Raw genomic sequence first — 21,275 nt, forward strand, 5'->3', positions numbered from 1 at the left:
ACTTCAAACCCAGTAAAAATAAAACCTAGCTAAGTAGGTCAGGCCGCTGAGAGCTCTGGCAGTGAGATTATTTCTGACTGGGCAAGGATTCCCTACCATGGAAGAATAACAACGATAGAATAAATCCACCTTGTTGCCTAAATAAAAGCTATTCAACGAGAAATCTAGAGTATTTCTCTGATACTGTCAAAAGTTCTTTTTAAGTCCTGTAACTATTCTCTCCTTCTATCTCTTTTTTTCTCTCTCAACACACACACAATTTAATATTATTGAAGAACTAGAGGCCCGATGCAAGAAGATTTGTGCAAGAATGGGCCTTCCTTCCTCTGGCTGCTGGCACCATCTTCGCTCCGGCCCGGAGCCACATTTCCGCCTTCCCACACTGCCCAGAGGCCTGGAGCAGCTGGGGTGGTGTGGAACACCTGCATTGTCACCATGGCAATGATGCAATCGTCCCACCCCTCCCCCGGCCACTCGGCGCCTATGTATGCAAATTAACCCACCATCTTTGTTGTGTTAATTTGCATACTCACTCTTGATTGGCTGATGGGCATCATGAAGGTACAGTCAATTTGCATCTTACTCTTTTATTAGTGTAGATATGCCAATTATTGGTATAAGCTAAGGATATTTAGAGTTTCTTTAGTCCAGTGCCCATTATTTTGAACTAGAAGAACAAAACTTAATATGTTAACCCTTATCTACACAAAGACAGTCAAGAAAGAAAGTAAAACTCCCCATCTCTATATTTCACCAATATCTCAAACTTACTTCACTGTCTTCTTGGCTATCTCAATTGTCAAGTGGCCATATTCTGAATTTCAGAAATTCCACCTCTTCCCCAGCAGTCAGCAAGTCCTATGAATTCCACTTTGAAGCTATAATTTGATTCCATTACCTCCTTTCCACTCATATCCCATTCATCTCCCAACAAATTGATCATCCCATCTCTCTCCTTACTTCCAATATATTTTTCCATTCTGCTATCAGGATTTTATTTCTGAAATACAAATCCAATCAAAGCTATTCCTCTGTTCCGAAGCTTTCAATAGCTTCCCTAATATATGAAAAATAGATTTTAAAAAATTTAAATATGAAATTAAGAGCTGGCCTATAATTAGCTTCAGTTTATCTTGTTACTTTAAATGAGGTCCAATATTGTAAACGTGAATAAGTATACAGCTTTTAGACTTAAAAGCCCTGGTTTTAAACTCTGACTCAACACTTTCTAGCTAAGTGACCTTGGAAATGGTTTTTAGCCTTTCCCACTCTTAATTTCTTTACGTATAAAATGGAAAAATGCCTACCTTTTATATTTGTTGTAAGAATTAAATAACTATGTGAATACTCAATATTTTTAAATTTTTCATAACTGCACTAACCCCCACTGCTGAGCTCTCCTATATCTGAAATGGCAAATAGATTACCCAAGCTAAACTGGTGAAAAGGCAGTTGGTTCCTGAGCCCTAGTGAAGGATTCTGAGTAAGTCAGGCTCAGCAGGAAGGAATGCTGAAGTAAATTAGCCATTGCGGCCACTTGGCACAGAAAAAAGCATCAGTTGTATTGACATTCCGAGCTATTTTCTAGCCAATTTGGAATGGGTGTTGTCCCTAATATCTGCTACTTTTCCAAGTTTATCCTCTTTGTTTCCTTTGCTTAGAATGCTTGATAATTCCCTCAATTTCCCCTTCTACCTGTCAAAATCTTACCCATCACTTCAGACCAAAATCAAAGGCAGCTCTTATCATATGCTGGACCTTCCTGTATATTGCCAACTGCACTTTGGGTCTCAGTTAGAGCTCTTATTGAAGCCTGAGTTGAATTATTATTCTCTGTACACCTGTCAGGTTTCTATGCTTTGGAAGGTAACGGCTATTGCTCATTCACCTTTGTTTGCCCTACAGTACCTGGAACAATGCTTGCAGTAGATCAAGCGCCCGGCAAAATTTATGGAGCCTTGAGTATATGCCATGCCTTGTAGAAACACTCTTTACAAATATTACCTCATTTAATCCTCACAGACCTAGGTAGTTACATCATCCCTATTTACAGAAGAGAAAAAAATAGGCATAGAAAGCTAAATAACTTGCCTAAAATCTCAAAAGTAATTAGCAACAGCAGTCTGTCTTAACCATTGTGCTGTACACCTTCTTAAAGGATATACTATATGTTTATTGAATTGAATTATTGAAAGCATTTTTTACTTGGTCCATTGGAAATACATTTTGATGTTTTTCACTTCATTTGAATGTTCTGTTTGTAGACAGATGCATGGCCAGTCGCTTTTTAAATGTTCACACTACAGAAATGCCATCTCCCACATGCAAAGGGGTGTGGAGTATAAACCTTGTGATGGGGACACTGTTTCCTGAAATTTTATATCATCTATATCACATGAATGTTTCAGTTCAAGTTGTTACTAGAACTGCCCATGTTTTATTTCATATTGACATTTTTCCTTAAAATAAACACAAAATGTTTTAAATCTTTAAAATATTTCACAGGTACAAAATTTAAAGTTGAAAATGTTTATTGTGCGATCATTGGAACCTGGCCAGAGGGGCCACTACACTAAGAGGATAAATTGCACTCACATGTGCCAAATCACGCCAGATGAGACCAGGGATGTTTTAATCCCTCAGTCAACCACACATATTCACATATGGGACCCTGAGGGTAGGAAGGGTGTCATATTTAACTTGGACTTTGCAACAACTCTCCCTTTCCTAATATGGATATTTTTTCTAGTTATCACAGGCCAAGTCTCAACAGGAAATTAGTGTTTACACTTCCCCCTAAAATTAAATAACCAAAGAAGTAGTTCTAAATGGGACATTTTCCATGTTCCTCTGGTTCTCTTGAGCCAACCATGATGGTCTATTGAAGAGATGTATATAAACAGAGCCAGAGATATTCCTGAATAATAGAGAGATGTGAGGTCACAGACTTGCCTTGGTAGGGAAGCCAGCCAGAGCTCTCCTTATTCTACCTACCAAACCAGACTTTTTTTCTTTGTCTAAAATGCCTGTGTGAGCCTTCAAGAGATTCTCAGACAAAACTGATTAGATGGCATATCCAGTGACACCTTAATTTAACATTCAATCACACAATATCTTGATGACAATTCTATTTCCCCATGCATATATATACATATATATATATATATATATATATATATATATATATATATATCCCCAACTAAATTTACCCTTTTTATTTAATATGTCTTAATGTTTTCTTCTTTAAATGTCCCACATTTAAAGGACACCTATAGTCCTAAAGATCCAACTAAAATAATCATGAACCTTCAGGAAGTAATAAAATACCAGCCTTTTTTTTTTAATTGTTTGAAGTATTACATATAGTAGTACATGGAGATATACCAGCCTTTTTAAGCGCATTTATATCCATGTAAATTGAATTATACCTATTTTTTCTACACTTGCGATAATAACCAGTCACCCTGCCAGGTCTCTAGCTCAGTGGTCCTTGGAGCAGCAGTGACTTGCTATCGTGAGACTCCTGTTCTGACCTTCAGTCACATTCTTTGCTTTGACCTATTACAGAAGTGTTGGCTGTCTTTGCCTTCCATATGTACTGACTCGGCAGGGAACAACTGCATAAGCTAAAATGAATTTGGCCTGATTTGGGAACCTTAAAAATATTTTATAATTAGATTTCTGAGTTACTGTCTGCTTCCAGGCACTATCTGTCAAGGGTTTCTTGTGATTATTTTTTTTTAAATGAACTTTGACGAATTTTTATAATTGGAGTGCTCTCTGTTCTTGATGGCTGGGGCTTCACGTTTCCAGCTGTTATCACATTTTCCACATGCCATTTCCTGTTAGAAAAAGAGCAAGTGTATAAAAGACGTGGAAGTGCAATTGTGTCTCCACTATTTATATGTACAGTTACAGAACCTACTTATTACTTGCGACTGGTCTAAAACTTCAGGCAGTGTCTCCAAATATGGATTTGATGGATGTAAGCCTGGTTATTCCGAAGTCCTGCTCTTATGAATATTTACCTGATGACATTTTTTAATGATTAAAAATGTTCATTAAAATTGATTAAATGATTTAAATGTTAATAACATCACCAGAGTTCTTTCCAAATGAAAATTTGTACTTTCTCTGAAAATGGCAAACTGTTTTTCCTTTTTCCTGAGATTGATAATTTGAAGCTAGATTTTGGTCTCAGTGATACCTAAGAGAAAGATCTTACTCACCTCGCTCTATGAGCCAGGATGTATTAATTAGTACAGTCTCCAAAGTAGTTGAACTAAAAGAACTCTACTTTCTTTTCATAATACCTCTTTTAGGCTTACAAATATTCAAATTTCTCCATTGCAGGCAATAATAATGACATTTTCAAATTCATTTTTTATAAATGTAAAGGAACTTATTGATGAATGGGGGAAGAATCCAGAATTACAAGATTTACATAATATTTCCTCATAGCCATCATGCTTTGTCTAATATCCACAATTTACTACTGTGCCAAGCATATAATAAGTAATTAGTAAATAAGTGAATGGGTTTATATCTTTAAATTTCAATATAATCTATGTAGTTATTTTAACAATACTTATTCCTGATATATAGGGCTGCCAATCAACCATGACTTATTCATTCAATTGGTAAAATGGCTGAAAGGACATTTTCAAATATTGTTTGTTTTGGTTTATATTTCTTGACTAGATTTGAATATTTTAGGAAGTTTTGTGATAAGAGATGGTAATGGTTCTCTTTAGAGATTTTCCCAAATTACTCCCAGTAAGCATTTAGCAAGTTTGCAGTTCTCTGCTCTCTTGGTGATAGGTGGAGTCATATTCCACACTTTAATCAATGGATATAAACAGAGTAGCATCTTGACTCCTGACTAGGTCTGATTTACTGTGCTCTTTATTTTCCTTTGCTGTAACAATTGGCCATGTTCCAGAGAATGCCTGCTCCATCAGCATGTGTCTAAGAATAAGGACAAGGCAGATCGGAGCCCCAAGACAATCTACTATGGGTATAGAGGATGTTTTTTATTGTAACATAAGCTAACCTATGCTGACTGATACTGTGTTCTCATGAAAACCAAAGCAATAGTATTTCTGAAATAAAGGATTGATCAATAGTGCTAAGTTAAAGAGTAGTTAACTGTAAGGGCTTCAGAATGCCCACTATATTTGATTACAGGGAATCTATTTTTTTTATTTCAACAAGAATAGTTTCTATAAAGTGATGAGTATGACTATATAAAACTATTACCAGACTGTAATAGGTTCAGGGGTAAGTGAGAAGTGAGGGAGTAGAAAAACTGATTATAGAAAATGAGACTTTTTCTGTGAATGTGAGGAGAAAAGTGAGTTAGTAATTGGAGGAAAATGTGAAATTCAGAAATAGAAATTTAGGGTAGAAACTTAAAGCATGTTAAAATGTTAATAATGTGGAGGCAATGAGAGTGAGGGGATAAAAAGTAGGAAATAATAAAAAGAACAGAGGCTCTGAAAAAGGAGGAAAGATGAAATTCAGAAGCCAGGCAGAAGCATTAGTCCTAGACAGGAGAAAGAATCCCCCTTTCACCATAATAAGAGGGGAGGAGTAAAGGTTTGGTGGCAGAACACTGGAATAAGTGAAGACTTTTGATGGCTGGGAAGTCTAAGGTGATGTCATCTATTGATAAATGAAGACATGGCAGATCCAAAGGAGAGTAGAAGTTGGTAAAGAGCAGGATACATGTAAATATTACTAGCATAATATTAAAGTCCTGTTATTAGAATTTACTCTCTTACCATTTTTAATATAAAATCAAAGAACAGAGAGAAGTATGAGGCCCAGGTCAAAAATCAATAGCCGTGTCTAAATTTTCAGGATAGTTTGAAACAAGAAACTTATTTATTGCTAATAAAATGAGCTGGCTACATTTAAATATTTCACTGTTATAAAAAATGTAGTGGTACATATATATAATGGAATATTACTCGGCCATAAAAAAAAGAATGAAATCTTACCATTTGCAACAGTGTGGGTGGACCTAGCATAAGCTAAGTAAAATAAGTCAGTCAGAGAAAGACAAATACCACATGATTTCACTTATATGTGAAATCTAAAGAACAAAATAAACAAAGAAAATAAAAAAGAAAATATCTCACTCTTAAATTCATATATGATTTTCAAATATTTCTATTATCCTATCTTCAGAGTTATAAGTATTGCATTAGGTTTATAGTTTCAAGAAGGTGAAATAGAAAGAAGCCTTTCCATCCTCTTCTACTGAAAGCCATAACAAAACAACATGGAGAATATAAATCCCATGTTTAATCAAACTCAAAGGCATATATAATCCTAAATTATAATATTTTAAAAAGAAAACAAGTAGGGAAATTATGCAACTCTTAGCAGAGAGAAGATAGGTCAAATTCAAGTACCTCTGTGTGGGAGAGGAGGTAGAGTTAACTGTTCAAATGTAAACCAATTGGTCTCAGATGATTACGAGAAAGGCTCTGCAATTAAAAGCATGGAGAACAAAATGTGGAGGTTAGGTAGAGACTGAAATAGGTATTTGAAAGTCTGTATATGGAGTAATTAGGCCCTGGGTGTCCACTGCAACCTGTAGCCTCTTCCCTTCTACAACTCTGTCAGACAGGAGGAATTAGTTTCAGAGAAAGTGAGTCAGCGAGGTGCCAGACACTGAAACAGCAAGCACAGAGAAAGGCGGGCATGAGGTCCTGCCTGGGATAAAGATGAAGAGATTAAGTGTAAACCGGTACGAGTGAGTCCCTAACCTTTTTCTCAAATCTTCTTCCTGAGCATCAGCAGTGAGGCTCACAGCCCCCAGGCAAAAGATTAGAGGAGCCAGAAAATTGATATACAGATAATGATATTTACAGCATCTGGAATGGAAATATCAGATTTTCATCCAATTGTTTTAAAAGTTCACCAGTTGGCATACCACATCCATTCATACAGACCTCCAATCACCTTTTTAGCTCCTCACTCTTTATAAAAGACAAAAGAGCAAGACAGGGTAAGGAAACAAATGGGCAAGTGAACAAGCAGGCAACAGAGCAAGAACTCTTCGTCTGGGGATTATAACCAGGAGCTTAACCAATTACCCCTTCAAGATTTCCCACAAGATTTTGCAGTGCCTTCATTCCCTATCCCCCAGCCAATTATCTTTTCCCAGGTTAGACTGACAGACAAGCACCTTCCCTACATCACCTCAACTTCACTGTGCATGTGCCCATCTCCCCCTTTGTTTGATTCCTTCCTCCAGTGATCTGTAGGGAATGGACCAGTGGTTCCCTGGGGAGTGTGAAGTTCTAGCTTCTTGGTGAAGCTGCTCACATGACCTCCCCTTTACTCTTTTCCTATTATTAATATCAATACTAGTTAGTTATAATGATTACACAATGACACTAGAAAAAATCTGAAAAAAATCGGAGTATGCACTACTCCATTATGCTCTAGCTAATAAAAGTCAGTTACAAATCAAAATTCCATTGTTCCCAATGAAATTGGAGTCACTGTCTGCAACCCGTTTTATCTGAAATTATTTTTTTCATTGATTTTGATTTACTAAATCTACCCTAATGGTTCAATAGCTCTAGTTCTTATTCCATAATAAGGAGTTGACTATATGAAACATTGTCAGGCAGCACTGGTCTCCCTGTCCAATGTGCTGAATCTCATTCAAAACAAACATTAAAATGTATTCTACTTATTTAAGTCTGGCATCTATAACTCATTCTAACACAAATTAATTGTCAAATTTTAAAATATCCTAATTCCATGGCCCCATGTTTAATTTTGAAAATGTCTTACAACTCCCAAACTCATCAAATTTTGACTTCTGAAATCATTCACCTTCTAGCCAGGCTAGAGGGTACCAGTGACACATGGGGAGAAACTGAGTTGTGTGGCTTTAGGTGAGGATCACATTTCCTGCATTAAGCCCCCTGATCCACACCACCAAATCTTAATCTGCATTAGCCTGATGAATCTTACTGACTCACCCCTGATGACTTCCTGCAGCCCTACCCCACCACAAAGATCTGCAGACCCCAGGTGGATGATGGCTTGAACTTGGTGTATACTAAGATTTTTGTTAAGGAGAATCAGACTCAGCACTGCAGAGTGTGAATCTGTACTAAACTGGTGAACACCACTTGCCCCTACCTGGTGATTCCCTGAGAAACTGCTTTATGCTACTTACATACTGCTGAGGCTCTTTCAGTGGCTTAGCTTAACAGTGAGCCAGTGGGTAGCAGTGTGTTTCATGGCACCTTGGGGCCTCTGCAGACCTGCCTCTGACCCTATACTGGTGACAGAGGGCCTTGATATGCAACTGGGCCCCTCCAACCTACACCCAAGTCTAGAACAGGCAGCTAGCAACCATGGATTGCTTTGTAGTTCCTAAAAGGTAGCTCAGGGCGAGTCACAAGCAGCATCTGATATTGACTTGAACCAAGTCTCTCCAAGAGGCCCCAGAATCAACACACCTGGTGATTGGCTTCAGATCGAAACAGAGCAAGGCTTGATTAGCACTACAGGTAGCATTCCAAAATGGAGGGCTCAGCAGGCATCATAAGTTGCTGCGGCGATGTCTGTTTCATGGGGTCAGCCTACATATAGCAACTAGTACTGTGGTTGTGGCCAGTCCTCATACCTACCCAGTCTGAGAGGCCACCCCACCCATGCATGTGCCAACATCAATCAAGGCTCAACTTCAACAGGTGGGCACACATCCTATCTAATAAAGAGGTAATATGCTAATTGACTGTCACATCCCAAAGATGGCGGCGCCCACAGCCACAAGATGGAGGTGCCCAGTCCCCTCAGCCCCCCAGCTGCCCAGGGCCGGCCTGCGGCACAGGCAAGCCTCGGATGGCGGCTGCCCAGCCGCCCTGGGCCGCCTGAGGCTCAGGTAACCAGGGCCAGCCGAGGCTTGTGCTGCCAGCAGTGGCAGTAGCAGAGGTATAATGGAGGCATCCTGTCCCTGAGGGCTCCCGGACTCCTGCCTGAGAGGGGCAGGCCAGGCTGAGGGACCCTCCACCTCCAGTGCATGAATTTTCATGCACTGGGCCTCTAGTAACTAATAAAAAAGGCACTATTGGAGCACCTGGCTTAGGAGATCAGGAAGACTGAGCCACTGGTTCCCAGAGGACAACAACTACATAATTCAACTTATCAGACTGGGAGATAAAGCAGATCTACCTAACACATAGATACAAACACAAAGAGGCAGCCAAAATGGGAAGACAAAGAAACATAACCCAAATAAAAGAACGGGATAAATCTCCAGAAAAACAAACACCAAAACTAAATAAAATGGAGGCAAGCAAACACCAGATATAGAATTCAAAACAATGATTATAAGGATACTCAAATAACTTAGTAAGAAATTCATAAGCATAGAAAAGGACACAGAACCCACAAAAAGAACCAGGCAGAAAAAAGGAATATAAGAACTGAAATGAAGAATACAGGAAGGCCCTCGCCGGTTTGACAGAGTGGATAGACCATCGACCTGCAGACTAAAGGGTCCCAGGTTCGATTCTGGTCAAGGGCACATGCCTGGTTTGCAGGCTCAATCCCAGTAGGGGGCATGCAGGAGGAAGCAGATCAATGATTCTCTCTCATCATTTAAGTTTCTATCTCTCTCTCCCTCTCCCTTACTCTCTGAAATCAATAAAAATATATATTTTCAAAAAAAAGAATACAGGAAGAAATCAATAGAAGATTAGATAAAGCAGAGTATTGAACCAGTAATTTGGAAGACAAGGTAGCAGAAAATAATTAGAACAGCAAAAAGAAAAATAATTTTAAATGTGGACAGCTTAAGGGACCTCTGGGACAACATCAAGTGTAACAACAATATATCATAAGGGTATAAGAAGGAGAAGACAGAAAGCAAAAGATAGAGAACTTTTTGAAGAAATAATGCCTATAAAATGTCCTAGCCTGGCAAAAGAGAAGACACACAAGGTAGCACAGAGAGTCCCAAAGAAGATGAATCCAGTCAGAGAAAGACAAATACCATATAATTTCACTTATATGTGGACTCTAATAAACAAAAAATAAATAAACAAAATACAAACTGACTTATAGATACAGAAAACAGATTGGCAGCTGTCAGAACAGAGGGGTATTAAAGGGCTGGGTGAAAAAGGTGAAAGTGAAGGGATTAAGCAAAACCAAAAACCTCATAGGCACAGACAACCATATGGTGATTACAAGAGGGAAGCAGAACAGAGGGTGTTAAGGAGGGTAAGGAGGGATAGATGGTGATAGAAAGAGACCTGACTTTGGATAGTTAATACACAATAGAATATAAAGATGATGTATTACAGAATAGTACAATTGCAATCTATATAATTTTATTAACCAGCATCACCCCCAACAAACTCAATAAAAAAATTTTAAAGGCATAGAGTAGCCGAATACATAAGAAAACAAAGTCCATTTATGTGCTGTCTATAAAAGATCTACTTCAGGTCAAAAGACAGACACAAATTCAAAATAAAGGGATGGAAAAATATATTTCATATAAATGAAAACATACGCCGATTTTTTTCAGACAAAATAAACTTTAAAACAAAAGCTATAATAAAAGATAAAGAAAAACATTACATAATTTAAAAAGGGATTAACCCAACAAAAGGATATAACTTTTGGAAACATGCATGCCACCCAATATAAGAGCACCTAAATATATAAAGCAAATATTGCTGGACATAATGGGACATAATAGTGATACAGTCAGAGTAGGACACTTTAACACCCCATGACGTCAATGGGTAGATCTTCCAGACAGAAAATAAACAAGGAAACAGTACCTTAAATGACACGTTAGACCAGATGGATTTAATTGATATTTTTAGAGCATTTCACCCCAAAGCACTAGAGTATACATTCTTTTTAAGGGCACAGAGAACATTTTCCAAGATAGACCACATGTTAAGACACAAAACAAATTTCAATAAATTTAAGACGATTGAAATCATATCAAGCATCTTTTACAGGCACAAGAGTATAAAACTAGAAATCAATTACAAGAAAAAAAAACTGAAAACACATAAATTTATTGTGGCTAAATAACATGTTACTAAACAATTAATGTGTTAAAAACAAGATCAAGGAAGAAAGTAAGATCCCTTGAGACAAATGAAAATGAGAACACAATGACATAAAATCTATGGGACACATTGAAAGCAGTCCTAAGAGGGAAGTGCATAGCAATACAGGCCTACCTCAAGAAACAAGAAAAACTCAAATAAATAATCTAATCCTACACTTAAAAGAACTAGAAAAACAATAACAAACAAAGCCCAGAGTAAGTTAGAAGGAAGAAAATAATAAATATTACAGTGGAAATAAATAACATAGAGACTACAAAACTATTCAAAAGATCAATGAAACCAATAGTGGATTCTTTGAAAAGATAAACAAGATTGATAAGCCTTTAACCAGACTGATCAAGAAAAAAAGTGAGAGGACCAAAATAATAAAAATCAAAAATTAAAGAGGAGAAATATTAACTGACACCACAGAAATACAAAGGATTATAATAAAATACTATGAACAATTATATAGACCAAATTGGACATTCTGGAAGAAATGGATAAATTCCTAGAAACATACAATCTTCCAAAACTGAATCAGAAAGAAAGAAACAAACAAACAAAAAATCTGAACAGACCCATTACAACCAACAAAATTGAAGTAGTAATAAAAAACCTCCCAACAAATAAAAGTTCTGGACTGGATGGCATCACATGTGAATTCTATTGAACATTCAAAGAATATTTAACACCAATCCTTACCAAACTATTTCAAAAAATTCAAGAGAAGGGAAGACGGCCAAGCCCATTTTACAAGGCCAACATTACCCTGGTTCCAAAAAAGATAGAGACACTAAAAAGAAAGAAAATTATAAAATAATATCTCTGATGAACCCAGATGCAAAATCCTCAATAAAATATTAGCAAACTGGATCCAGCAATACATTAAAAAATCATACACCATGATCAAGTGGGATGTTTTTCCTGAGATGCAGGTAGCTTCAACATCCACAAATCAATTAATGTGAAACACCACATAAACAAAATGAAGGATAAAAATAATATGATCACATAAATAGATGCAGAAAAAACATTTCACAAAATATAGCACTCATTTATGATAAAAACTGTGAGCAAAGTGAGAATAGAGAGAACATAATAATAATAATAAAGGCCATATATGAAAAACTGACAGCTCATACTCAATGGAGAAAAATGTAAGCATTTTCCTTAAGATCAGGAACAAGACAGAGATTTTTAACTTTTACCATTTTAATGCAACGTCATATTGGAATTCCTAGCCACAGCAATCAGGCAAAAAGAAGAAATTAAAGGCATCCAATAGGAAAGAAAAATAAATAATACTGACAATTTGCAAATAACATCATGCTATTGAGAACTCTAAAGATTCCACCAGAAAAGTACTAGAACTGATAAATGAATTTAGGAAAGTAGCAGGAAACAACATAAATATTCAGAAATTGGTTGCATTGTTTTAAAAAATATTTTTTTATTGATTTCAGAGACCAAGAGAGAAGGAGAGATAAAAACGTTAGTGATGAGAGAGGATAATTGATCAGCTGCCTCCTGCATACCCCATACTAGGGATCGAACGTGCAACCGGAGCATGTGCCCTGACTGGGAATCCAACCATGACCTCCTGGTTTATAGATTGACACTCAAACACTGAGTCATGACAGCCAGGCATTGGCTGAAATTTTTATACACCAATAATGAACTATCAAAAAGAGAAACTAAGAAAACAATCCCATTTACAATTGCACCAAAATAATAAAATACTTAGCAATAAATTTAACCAAGGAGATAAAATACCTGTACTCAGAATATTATATGACATTGAAGAAAGAAATTGAACAAGATATAAATAAATGGAAGCATATATTACGTTTGTGGATAAGAAGAATTATCAACAAAATGAAAAGATAACCCACTGAATGGGAGAACATTTTCGCTGACAGTTTTGATATGGTGTTAATACCCAAAATTTATAAAGGACTTATAATGCTTGGCCAGTGTGGATCAGTGGTTGAGCATTGACCTCTGAACCAAGAGGTCATGGTTTGATTCCCGGTAAGGGCACATGCCGGGGTTGCGGGCTTAATCCCCAGAGTGTGGTGTGCAGGAAGCAGCTGGTCAATGATTCTCTCTCATCGTTGATGTTTCTATCTCTCTCTCCCTCTCCCTTCCTCTCTGAAATCAATAAAAACATATTTTAAAAAATTATAAAACTCAACACCAAAGCACAAACAATCCAGTTAAAAAATGGGCTAAGAACCTGAATAGACACTTCTCCGAAGAGGACACACAGATGACCAATATACATGAAAAGATGCTCAATATCACTAATCATCAGAGAAATGCAAATTAAAATCACAATGAGATATCACTTCATACCTGTCAAAATGGCTATCATCAATAAATCAACAAATATGTGTTGGTGAAGATGTGGAGAAAAGGAACCCTGATGCACTGTTTATGGAAATGCAGATTGGTGCAGCCACTGAGGAAAACAGTATGCAGTTTTCTCAAAAAATTAAAAATGAAACTGCCCTGTGACTCAGCAATTCTACTTCTGGGTATATACCCAAAGAAACCCAAAACACTGATTCAAAAAAATATACACACCCCTATGTTCATTGCAGTGTTATTTTAAACTAGAGGCCCAGTGCATGAATTCATACATGGGTGGGGTCCAGCTCGCCCACCCCAATTGGGGCGGGGGAGGCCGATCGGGGGCATGGCAAGCTGGGGGGAGGGGCCATGGGCAGTTGGCCGGCCAGCCCCATCCCCAATCAGGGGTGGGGCTGGCTGGCCCTGTCCCCTGGTCAAACTCCCAATCGAGGGGACAATTTGCATATTAGCCTTTTATTATATAGGATAGTCAACATATGGAAGCAACCCAAGTGTCCATCAGTAGATGAGTGGATCCAAAGTTGTGGTACACATATACAATGGAATATTACTCAGCCATAAAAGAGAATGAAATCTTATCATTTGCAATAACATGGCTTATCTAGAAGCTACTATGCTAAGTGAAACAATTCAGACAGAGAAAAACAAATACCATATGATTTCCCTTATATGCAGAATTTAAAGAACAAAATAAGTGAACAAACAAAGCAGAAATAAACACAGATACAGGGAACAAAATTATTGTTTTTCTGAGGGATCAGGGGATAAAGGGCTAGATGAAAATGTTGAAGGAATCAAGAAGTAAAAATTGGTATTTATAAAAAATAGTCTTGGGGATGAAAAGTACAGAATATGGAATATAGTCAATAAGTTTGTAATAACTAAGTATGATGCCAGGTGAGTACTTGAAAGACTGGGGCATGGGATGTTACTTAGTAAATTATATGATTATCTAACCATTATACTGTATGCCTGAAACTAATCTATAATAATAAAAGCATAATATGTTAATTAGACCAGACAACTAAACTACCTTCTGAATGTCATTCCGATGACCTTCCGGATGAAGCCACAGTGCGGGGCAAGACAGAGGCAGCTGCCATGGTGGGTGGGGGCCAAGGCAGAGACAGTTAGGAGTGATCAGGCAGGCAAGCAAGCAGTTAGGGACGATCAGGCCGGCATCAGGCAGAGTGCTTAGGGGCAATCAGGCAGGCAGGCAAGCAGTTAGGGCAATGAGGTATGCATGCAGAGTGGTTAGGGGCAATGAGGCAGGCAGGCAGAGTGGTTAGGGGCAATCAGGCAGGCAGGTGAGCAGTTAGGGGCAATGAGGTATGCATGCAGAGTGGTTAGGGGTAATCAGGCAGGCAGGCAGGCAAGCAGTTAGGAGTCAGCAGTCCTGGATTGCAAGAGGGATGTCCGACTGCCGGTTTAGGCCCGATCCTGCAGGATCGGGCCTAAACCGGCAGTCGGACATCCCCTGAGTGGTACCAAATTGCGAGAGGGTGCAGGCAGGGTTGAGGGATCCCCCCTCCACCCCATGCATGAATTTCATGCACTGGGCCTCTAGTATAAGATAATATTGAATGTCACTAATTAAAAAATAAAATTAATAAAATAGAAGATGAATTTATCCAAGTCTTACACAATTATAGCCCAAAACTCTCTCTTATAATGGGTTCAAGAATACTTAATCAAGATTGAGGATAATTAAGGACAAAGTTTATATTTTTCCTTATTCCTTTTATATCCAACTTTCTCCTTAAACACTCCTATATTCATACACATTTTATTTCAACACCATTTACAAAAGCCTCTGTGCATGTCTTATTTAAGCAAATTTTCTCAGAAGTTGACAACTCAATCATTTTTATAAACAGCATTCAATGTGGATTCACTTAATATACTTTGATATATACAAATGGAGATGGGTATATATAATTTATATGTGATATTATGAGCTGCATTGTGTCCCTCCAAAATGTAGATGTTGATGTTCTAACCCCTATTATCTCAGAATATGATTGTATTTAGAGATAAGGTCTTAAAATGGGAAAATGAGGCCATTGGGATAAGCTGTACTCCAATACGACTGGTGTTTTTATAAGTAGAGACAATAGAGACACAGACATGTAGAGGAAAAACCATGTAAAAACATTGGGAGAAGATGGCCATCTAAGCCAGGGAGAAAGACATCAGAAGAAACCAACCCTATCAACACCTTGTTCTCACGCTTTTAGCCTCCACAACAGTGAGGGAAAAATTTCCATTGTTTAAGCCAGGAAGTCTATGACACTTTGTTATGACAGCCCCAGCAAACTAATACATGTGCTATAAAATTTAAAGCAGAAGCCCTGGCTGGTGTGTCTTGGTTGATCGTCTTCCCATACACAGAAAGATCCCAGTTCGATTCCCAGTCAGGGGACATGCCCAGGTTGTGGATTTGATCCCTAGTCAGGGCGCATACGGGTTGATATTTCTCTCTTGCATCAATGTTTCTCTCTCCCTCTCCTTTCCTCTCTCTCTCTCTCTCTCTAAAGTCAATTAAAAAAATAAAATAACATTTCAAGCAGAAGAAGGAAAAAGGTGATACAATGTCTGATTCCTGGTAGATATATAAGTAGAAGGAAGGAAAAAAAGAAGGAAGGCTAGTATAAACGTGGATCCCTTAATAAATTTGTTAAGTACCTGAAGATCAAAATTTTAAAGATTACAGTTAGATAAAAACCCAAAGAGCTGGAAAAGACATGACACATCTCTTTTTTTTTTTTTCATCTTGCTTTCTTCAATTGAAAAAGTAAAAGCTCAGAGAGGTGACATTCCAAGTTCATTCAGTGTGAAAGGAAGCCAATGCCCTGCTCAAGGCATGGAGCATGGTTAAAAACTCAGAGGGAAATGGCATGCCATTTCCAGGAGCATGGCAATTAGAAAGGCAGAATACCTCCCCAAAATTTGCATCATGATATCAGCAAAATAGCCTCACAGAGAGGATGGCTGGTGGTCCCATTTCTTTACTATAATTTTGACAGTATAAACCCTGAGGGGAGAAACAAAACAAAAACAAAAGCAGAGCCTAGCAGCACAGGGCCCTCTCATGCAAACTGCACTTCATGAAGAAACGCACTGAACTGCCCGCCTCCATGCTGAACTGCTTCTGCCATCTGAGCCAGCCCTTATAAAGGTTTCCTGGAATCCTATTTCAACCAATAGGAGTATGGCTTTCCCTATCCAATCAGAGCTGTGCAGCTCTGACCAACCAGAGGGACTCTATTCTGGCTATTCAGGGCAGTGCCTTTTGGGCGGGAGCTGCCTAGCTGAAGAGCAGGCTGACCCAAGGCCCCTGATCCTGGGGTGACTTCTCATCTCTGCTGTTTTCATAGCCGTGCTGCATCACAGTTGAGCTTTTTACACTGAATAAAGTTTCCTTCTTAGCTGCACCCCAAATTGGAGATTTCTATTGGCATTGAATTGACACCAATGGCCATCAGTTGTCAGCTAGTTCCTACTAGCCCTTTCCCTCCACTCACTTTTCTTTCATTCCAAACTTAAAAAGAGATATATGTTTATAAATGACATGTTGCTGAAAAGGACAGAGTGACATGGGATGACTTTGGGTTATTGAACCCAAAGCAACTTAATTACCCATTTTGATCTGTGCCCACCCTTGGCAGATGGATTGGCAGGGGCTGTCTTTAGGAAATGCTGAAGCAAGATGGGTGAAGATTCTTCTCTAAGCCTCCTACAGAGAGACACATTGGGAAGGAAAATCAATCATTTTTTAACAACATAAAAACCTTTCCATGGACTCTCTTTCAAAGCTAAATATATACGTCACTGAAGCAAGCTGATTTGTGTCTGCTCTGCCCATTGTCTACGTTCTAGCTGCTTTAAGACTTGATTCAAAAAAAGAGGTAAGTCAGATTTGGGTTCAAAGAACAGAAAGCTCCTTTGTTTTCCAGGGATGTTAGGCTGAGGTAATACACCACATTTATAGAACCCTCCCCAAGGGGGAAAATGGCAGGTTTTCCACTACGAAATAATTGATTTTGGAATGATAAGAAGGGAAGTTACTCTTGCATAAGCATGTCTGTCCTGACTGGCTGTAATTTTTGGTTTTGGTTTGCTCTTTTAGGTCAGATGGTATAAATCATCATATTTGAACAGTTTAACTTTGTTAAACTATAGTTTGATTTTCTGGCATACTAAATCCAACTTAAGTGTTAAAATAAATTGGAGCCAAGCTTTACATTCAAACAAAGTCATAAACTCTACCATATTTGAAATTGAGCTGGTTGCTTACCAGCTTGAAAAGATTGAGTATTGACTTCATCGTCTATTGTTTCCTATAGAATTGCATTTATATTAATGCCAAATTCCAAAAATAAGCAATTAAACGAGTTGAATATGAACACTTAATACTTTCTAAATTCACTGAGTATGATCATAGCAGCTTTAATTCCCTAGGATTACATACATACTGTGGACATTATTGTACCCAGTTGGGAAATGATAAATATAGAGCCAGTTCTTATGATTCACTCTGGATTTTTTCTCTTTGAGTTTGTGTTGAGTCTACCCAATCAAAGTCAGTTTTTGATCCCATTTCTTCCTGAATTACTTCTCCAATTCAGGTAACATATCTTTCTTTCAAATCCAGGCTCTTGTTCTTAACTTTGTCCTCTTTCCTTCCCCTCCCTGCTTTCAGATATTTTATTTTTGTTCCCATTCATTCAAAAATGTAGTGAACATCTACTAACACGTGCATGTGATTATGTACACACATGTATATGTACATACACAAGGACACAGAGAATCTTCAGTTTATAACAACTCAGTTTATAAATTACCAAATTCAAACCAAGTCTTTTGCATCACACACCAGAGTCTTTATGATTTGGCATCTTCTTATTAACCCTTCTTTTCTCCTCATCTTCCTTGTCTCCTACTGTACACTCCAGAAACACTGACTTGCTTGCAGCTCCTCTCCGCTGCTTGTCTTTGAATAGGATCTACACCTTAACTGAAATAAATCTAAAACCTCTTTATCAATGGACCATTTCTCTATCATTCTTCAGTCTGAATTCAGTAGCTACCTCTTCTGAGAAGGTGATTATTCCAAACCTTCAGATAACAGCCCACCTACCACCTTGATTTTGACCCTGTGAAACATGGGGCAGAGAAACTAATAAGATAATAAATTTGTGTTGTTTTAAGCTGCTACTAAAATACCAAGTTATTAGTATTTCCAAGGCATCTAGCTCGGCTGAACAATCCCAACTAGTGCCTTCTCTCTTCATTCTTAAGGGAAGGGAGGGAAGAAGGAAGGAAGGCCAGTATAAACTTTGATCACTTTCTTAATGATTTTTGTTCAGTACCTGAAGATCTCAGTTTTAAAGATTGAAAAGGTATAACCATTAATGTGGGTGACTTTGCCAACCTCAGAAGGAACAATCCCAAAAAACTCTAACTCCTTCCCTTAAGCTTGAGTCTATATATGTCTCTTTCATCTAGACCAGTGATGGGCAACCTTTTGAGCTTGGTGTGTCAAACTTCGCCAAAAAACTGAGCATAACTCGGGTAGTGTGTCACTTTGAGGAAAAAATGTTTCATCCTCAGGAGCAGCAAATGTTTCATCCTCAGGAGCAGCAAACATTTCATCCTCGGCTTGTGGCCGCCTCAGCGGCCGCGTGTCATCAGAAATGGCTACGCGTGTCAGTGCTGACACGCGCGTCATAGGTTCGCCATCACTGATCTAGACTATAACTTCCAGAAAGGCATGACCAGAACAGGATCATTACATTTTTGTTTCCTCAATCTCTAAGATAATTCCTAGCATACAATATGTTGTCAATAAATACCTGATCAATAAACTATCAAGGGAATAAACTTCTCATGCAAACGTAATTGTTCCCTTTATTGTTCAATTCAGAACACCAAGAAAGTGTCTGCCCTGATTGTTGCTGCTGGTGTTGGTGAATTTGAAGCAGGCATCTCCAAGAATGGGCAGACCCGTGAGCATGCCCTGCTGGTTTACACACAAGGTGTGAAATAACTGGATGTTGGTGTTAACAAAATAGATTCCACTGAGCTGCCTTACAGCCAGAAGAGATACAGGGAAATTGTTAAAGTCAAGCACCTACATTTTAAAAATTGGCTACAACCCTGACCACATTGCTATGACAGACATCTCTGATAAACACATATGTGCCAATTTCTGGTCAGAATGGCGACAACATCCTGGAGCCAAGTGCTCACATGCCAGTGGAACCACGCTGCTTGAAGCTCTGGATTGCATCCTGCCACCAACTTGTCCAACTGACAAGCCCTTGTATCTGCCCCTCCAGGATGTACTGTCCCTGTTGGCTGAGTGGAGACTGGTGTTCTCAAACCCAGCATAGTGGTCACCTTTGCTCCAGTCAATGTTAAAACTGAAGTAAAGTCATTGAAATGGACCATGAAGCTTTGAGTGAAGCTCTTCCTGGGGACAATAAGGGCTTCTATATCAAGAATGTGTCTGCCAAAGATGTCTGTCATAGCAATGCAGTTGGTGACAGGAAAAATGACCCACCATGTTCTGCCTGTGTGGTTGAGTGTCGACTATGAACCAGGAGGCCATGGTTCAATTCCAGGTCAGGGCACATATCCAAGTTGCTGGCTGGATCACCAGTGTGAGGTGTGCATGATGCATCCAATTGATGATTCTCTCAGAATTGATTGTTTCTTTCTCTCTCTGAAATCAATAAAAACATATTTTTTAAAAAGACCTACCAAAGGAAGCTGCTGACTGCACAGCTCAGGTGATTATCCTGAACCATCAGGCCAAATCAGTGCTGATATGCACCTATATGCTGGATTGTCACACAGCTCACATTGCTTGCAAATTTGCTGAGCTGAAAGAGATAATTGATCATCATTCTGGAAAAAAGCTGGAAGATGGTCCAAAAGTTTTGAAGTTTGGTGATGCTGCCATCGTCAATATGGTTCCAAGCAAGCCCATGTGTATTGAATGCTTCTACCTTCCTCTGGGCCATTTTGCTGTTGATGACATGAAACAGACAGTTGCTGTGGGTGTCATCAAAGCAGTGGACAAGAAGGCAGCTGGAGCTGGCAAAGTCACCAAGTCCGCCCAGGAAGCTCAGAAAGCTAAATGAATATTATTCCTAATACCTGTCACCTCCATCTTAATCAGTGATAGGAGAATAGCCTCAGAACTGTTTGTCTCAATTGGTCACTTAAGTTTAATAGTAAAAGACTAGTCAATGATCACAATCCACTGTAAAATCTTCAGAAGGAAAGGAGGTTTTGTGGACCATTTTGTGTGTGTGTGTGTGTGTGTGTGTGTGTGTGTGTGTGGTAGTTTTTAAGTTATTAGCTTTTAAAATCTGTACTTTTTAATGGAAACCACTTGACGAAAAATCTTTCACAGAATTTTGACCCATTAAAACAAATTTTAATGAGAATCAATCAATCAATCAATCAATAACATAAAATAAAACCAGCAAAGCAAGTTGAATCCTTCTCACATGTGGAATTCCTCCTTCTGCCACCTGGTTTCTGCCTCTTGTGCTACATTTCTCTTCTGCTTCCAGCCAGAGAAAGTTTTGGGTTTAAGGGCTCATCTGATTAGATTGGGACTAGCTGGATAATCCAGAACAATCTCTTTATTTCATGGTCCATAATCTTCATTACATCTGCAAAGTCCCATTTGCCACGTAATATCACAAACATACTTACAGGTTCTGGGGATTAGATATGAACATTTTGAGGAGCCATCATTCTGCCTACCACAGT

The 21,275-nt window shown here is 38.4% G+C and overlaps 1 pseudogene; it reads left to right on the forward strand.

Moving 5' to 3' along the window:
* Positions 1 to 12,016: 12,016 nt before the first annotated feature.
* Positions 12,017 to 20,635, forward strand: LOC129147503 (elongation factor 1-alpha 1-like; annotated as a pseudogene).
* Positions 20,636 to 21,275: the final 640 nt, after the last annotated feature.

This window comes from Eptesicus fuscus, chromosome 3, assembly GCF_027574615.1.
Source record: "Eptesicus fuscus isolate TK198812 chromosome 3, DD_ASM_mEF_20220401, whole genome shotgun sequence".
NCBI classification, from domain to species: Eukaryota; Metazoa; Chordata; class Mammalia; order Chiroptera; family Vespertilionidae; genus Eptesicus; species Eptesicus fuscus.